This window comes from Bubalus bubalis, chromosome 9, assembly GCF_019923935.1.
Source record: "Bubalus bubalis isolate 160015118507 breed Murrah chromosome 9, NDDB_SH_1, whole genome shotgun sequence".
In the NCBI taxonomy this organism is placed as follows: Eukaryota; Metazoa; Chordata; class Mammalia; order Artiodactyla; family Bovidae; genus Bubalus; species Bubalus bubalis.
In genome coordinates, this window is record NC_059165.1 from 62,142,760 (window position 1) to 62,148,012 (window position 5,253).

Consider the following 5,253-nt stretch of genomic DNA (forward strand, 5'->3'; position numbering starts at 1 on the left):
GGCCTGGAGTTAGCTGGAGGGGTCATGCCTGTCTGGAAGGACAGAGACCCCACTGATGGTGGCCACAGGAATGCAGTCCCCAGGGCCCAGGTCTCCAGTGGGTTTTAGAATGCAGGCAGCTGAGAAGTAATACCACTCTTTAAACTGAATAAAAACCACTAGATTCAGCTCAGAGACTACCTGTTTGCAGCCTCTGCCATTGATGTGTTGGGCTCATGATGAACTGGGGTTGCCTGCCTGTGTTCTCTCTGCTCGCAGACTTGTTGGGCCAGAAACTGTGTGTTCTGGGGAGAGTTTTAGTTAGAAGCGGTGACCTCATCCTGTAGAGGGGAGAGAGAAACAGGAGCTGTCCTCTGTTCATGCTCTGCCACTTCTGGGGCTGAGTGACCTTGAGCAAGTCACACCCCACTGGCCTCCATGACTCTGTTCTTTCAAATAAGAAAAATTACATCAGAATTACCTACTGGCTCCTAAGGTTTTTTTGTGAGACAAAAAGGAAAACATCAGTAACATGATCTGAAGAGTATAAATGCCCAATTGCTGTTCTTTGTGTGGACAACCTGTGATATGAAGGGATTGTGAATGTGAAAAGTATAGTCCTTTTCAGGCCTGTGCAGGTTCCAGCCTGTTCTTCGTCCTGAATTAAACCCAAGGGACATGAGCCTGGAACTTTCTGTCCATATCTATCAGCGTGGTTTTGGCACAAAGCTGGCATGGCCTGGACCATGGGAAGGAAGGGCAGGGGTGGGGCGGACAGGAGTCAGAGCCTGGGAACAGCAGATCCTTCTCACCCCACTGTTTTGGTTCAGAGCATTCTTGAAAAATTGTGGGTTCACTAATCTGTTTAAATAGGATATTTAAAAATAGAAACCTTACCCAGAATAATGTTTCCCAAACTAGTGTTCTAAGGTACACTATTCTTCCTAGGATATTGAAAGGAATGAGAAAAGGATTCCATATTCAGGTAAATTGGAACACTGCATTAAAGTTGAATGAATACTTTTCTTTCTTACGACATTGCTTGGAGTTTTTTTATTTTTATTTTTTAAGATTGGAATATAATTGCTTTACAATGTTGTATTAGTTTCCGCTGTACAGCAACATGAATCAGCTACATGTATACATACATCCCGGAGAAGGCAATGGCACCCCACTCCAGTGCTCTTGCCTGGAAAATCCCATGGACGGAGGAGCCTGATAGGCTGCAGTCCATGGGGTCGCTATGAGTCGGACATGCCTGAGTGACTTCACTTTCACTTCTCACTTTCATGCACTGGAGAAGGAAATGGCAACCCACTTCAGTGTTCTTGCCTGGAGAATCCCAGGGACGGGGGAGCCTGGTGGGCTGCCATCTCTGGGATCGTACAGGGTCGGACACGACTGAAGTGACTTAGCAGCAGCATATGTACATCCCGTCCTTCTTGAGCCTCCTTCCCACCCACAGCCCCATCCCACCCGTCTAGGTCACCACGGAGCACGGAGCTGAGCTCCCTGTGCTACACAGCAGCCTCCTGCTAGCTAACAGTTTTACACGTGGTCGTATTACATGCTGATGTTGTTGTCTGAGATTGTTATTACATGCCACGAGACGAGAGTACACTAATGCTCACACTGGGCATCTGTTTGAGCATCAGTGTGCTCTGAGCACACTGATTGCTAACTGAGCAAATGGGGTCTTCTTAAGACTCAGTTTGGGTAATGCACACCTAGGGCGGCCACCGAGTGCCAGGTACAGGGGACAAGTGGTTAGTAAAAGCAGACCTAGGCTCGACCCTGTGCTCATGATGTTGACAGTCTAGTGGGGGAAACCAGCATTAACCAAGTAAGCACATGCTGGAAGTAAAATGACAGCAGGAGAAAGTTCGTGCAGGAGAGGACTGTGGTTCCACCCGGGGATTTGCCCCTCTGTGTGACTGAAGGAGAAATGAAGGATGCAGGGCATTAACCAAGCCAGAGGCCCTGAGCCAGGGGGTGGCACTTCCTAGAGGTGGGGAGAAACCAGTGTGGCCAGTGCTCTGCAGGGGAGGACTTGTGGGGGTCTGATGGAGAAGACAGGGGAGCCACTGAAAATTCCCTTCCCCGTGACTTGGTGCAGCTATCACCTGGGTGGGACTGGGGGGGTGCCATGTGGGAGGGCAGTGTCTGCAGAAGGCGAGCTCCCGTTCCTGGCCCGGGTGCAGGAGGTCTCCGTGGACTGGGCACACAGAGTAACGAGCACATGCTGGCTGCCTGGGGGCAGTCCTGCATTTCTTGCTGCCGTGTCTGAAGCCTTGACCTGTGGGGGCCGTCAGCTCTCCACGCAGACAGGAGGACATGGCTGCCTGCTGAGAAACTCGTGCTGGGGCCTCCAGCTGCTGACTCACTTCACAATTAAGATTCTTCTTGCTCCTGTTTGCTCTGGGATAAAGAACTTGTTGATTATGTCTCCCTGGGGACTAATAGTCTCCTGAATTTCATGTTACATGGAGTGGGAAGCAGGACAGCATCAGTTAGCAAATAGCAATGCCCTCTGTGTGATCAAAATGTACTCAGTAAATATTTACTGAGTGATGTTTGGGACACTGGAGGTAGAGGGGGTGAACAAGATAGCCGGGACCCCTGCTCCTTCTCGGTTCTCCTTTGGTGGGAGAGAGGAGGGATTGGGGTGGGACAGACAAGGCTGGAGAGACTGAGGGTTATGAGAGATTCGGGGGTGAGCGCTGGCTAAGGTGAGACCCAGAGGAGGATGTATTAAGAGGGTGAGGTCAGGGAAAAGAGAACAGGAGAGGGGACACAGATCTAGAGGAAGGAGACTGCGGCTCAGTCACCTTCCTGGAGCAGGACTGGCCAGGGCACTGAGATTTCCACTTCTACTGGCTCTCTGGAAGATGCTTCCTCGGACTTTGGCAGGGGTCCTGAGCAGTTTTGGTCACAGTCATCTAATGCAATTGTATTTTCTTCTTCTGAGCACATCAGGTCCCAGACACACGAAACCTGGCTGTGTTCCTCAACTACTGCCTATATGAGGGGATGGCCATGCTGCGATGTCAGAGGAAGTATTCGCTACAAACTCCTGGAGCACATGTCCCTCTGAGAAGCCTTTGTATGGGTGCCTTGAGCCCGGCACCAAAGAACTGATAGAACTGCAGTCATGGGGACAGCTTTTTTCATTTGACGAGAGGGATGGGGGTGGTGGGAATATATTGGCTGCAGTGACCTTTCACGGTAGGCAGAGACGTGCCGGTGCTGAAACAATTATCTCAAGTGCCCGTGGGTACCAGCTTCCTGTTGATAACATGTGGTGCTAATTACCTTGAAGCATTCAGGGCAGATGTTGGTGCTTGGAATGAATAGGCCGGCAGAAGGGCCGCGCCTGGCTCAGGACCAGGGGTTCAAGGTGGGGCAGCGCCGTCATCTCCCATTCCCCTCTCTCCTCCAGACTGCCGCGGTGGCTCCTCTCCTCCTCCAGACACTGTGCTTCACTGTGCAGTCTCTTAACCTTTTCCGCGAAGTCAAAATGTGGCTGGCGGACCAGTCACCCCTCTCTGTTTATAGCCTTCTAGACCTGCGGGGGAGGAATAGGATGAGCAGTTAATCAAAATACTGTGTGTGGAAAAGGTCAACATGGTGGGGCTCCTACCATATATTTTTCTGGGAGAGATATTAACGTTCTGCCTCGTCCTTCCTTTCAGTACTGCCCATGTGGTCAGGAGATTGCAGCAATGCTGTGGATCCTTGATGACCACGATTTTACTGAAAGAGAGTGATGGTGGCAAGTCTGATGATATTTGCCTTTACCCTACAGGGCCACTGTTACTGGAAAGGTAGGCGATGACCCTGCCGGGAGCTCCCAGGCTCTGCTCTCTAAGCTCTCTTCATTTACACAACTCACTACACATGTAAGTGCTTGTGACAATAGTAATTAACCTTCATCTGGGGCTGCTCCGTGTCAGGCTCTGTGCCAAGCATGTCACATGCATCATCTCATGTAATCCCCAGAGCGACTCAGTGAGGGTTGTATGCCCCTTTAACAGCTCCTTTACCAGTGGGGCTTCCCAGGTGAGGCCAGTGGTAAAGAATCTGCCTGCCAATGCAGAAGATGCAGGTTCGAACTCTGGGTTGGGAAGATCCCCCCAGGAAGGAAATGGTAATCCAGTCCAGCATTCTTGCTCAGAAAATCCAATGGACAGAGGAACCTGGCAGGCTGCAGTCCATGGGGGTCACAAAGAGTCAGACATGACTGAGCACTCATGCAAGGAAAGGAAAGGAAAAGAAAGGAAAGGAAAGGAAAGGAAGAACAGGGAACTGAAGGCCGGAAAGGTTAAGCCATATCCCCATGTAACCCAGTTGGTCAGCGGGATGCCGGGACATAAATGCAGGGAGTTTAACTCCAGAGGACTTTTGTTTCAGTCCCCTCCCCCACCAGGTCCATGAAGATGGGGACAGTACCTGTTTTGTTCATCTCTACACCTCAGTTCCTGACGGAAGCCAAGCACACAGGGGAGCTCAGTAAGTATTTGTTAAGTGAATCAGTGATCAGCCTTGTTTGGGTGTGAGAGTGGGGAAGGCAGGTATGAAGGAGAGGATTAGGGCTCAGTGGGTTTACTGGTCCACAGGGCTGGAGTACATAGGGGCTGGCCAGAATGGTGGGGGTGGGGGTTGGTATTCTGGCAGAATCAAGAGTAAACTGCTTTGGTTAGTCAAGGGAAGCTCACTTTTGCAGAATGGGGAAGTTGTTATCGTTGTTGGTAGTGAACACTACAGGCCATTTGGTATCCTTTCTTATTTTCCAAGATCTTTGGCTTTGAGAATTCTGGTCCATATAGCTAGCTAACCCCCAAATGGAAGAAAACTCCAGACACAGTCACTGACCTTTCACATATCCTTTCACTCCAAGTGAGTGGGGTATGTTCGCTGCATGTGTGTCTGTGTGTGACAGTATCTCTGTTACTGAACTTAGCACACTGAATTTTCTGCTGTGAGTACCTCTCATTTTTATTATAGAAAGAGGTTTCCTTTTGAAAAGATTAAATTGTATAAACAAAATGGAAAAGCATGAAGGATAAAGTAAAAATCACCTGAAAACATACCACTCAGAGCTAACTGGTAGATAATTTGGTGAACATCCTTTCAACATTGGTGTATATATGAAATATAATTTTACAGAGAGCAAAATGCCATAACTACTGTTTTGCAATCTGCTTTCCCCCCTCCATTTAATACACTGAAGAGATTTTTGCCTGTCAATAAATATGGGGCTGCATCATTCTTTGT

The 5,253-nt window shown here is 49.3% G+C and overlaps 1 long non-coding RNA gene across 1 annotated transcript; it reads right to left on the minus strand.

Moving 5' to 3' along the window:
- Positions 1 to 2,632: 2,632 nt before the first annotated feature.
- On the minus strand, positions 2,633 to 4,088 carry LOC123335237. The gene is made up of 2 exons (XR_006553642.2): positions 3,620 to 4,088; positions 2,633 to 3,544 (listed from the first exon to the last, which is right to left on the minus strand). It is a non-coding gene; the product is annotated as an uncharacterized LOC123335237 (long non-coding RNA).
- Between the last annotated feature and the right edge of the window lie 1,165 nt (positions 4,089 to 5,253).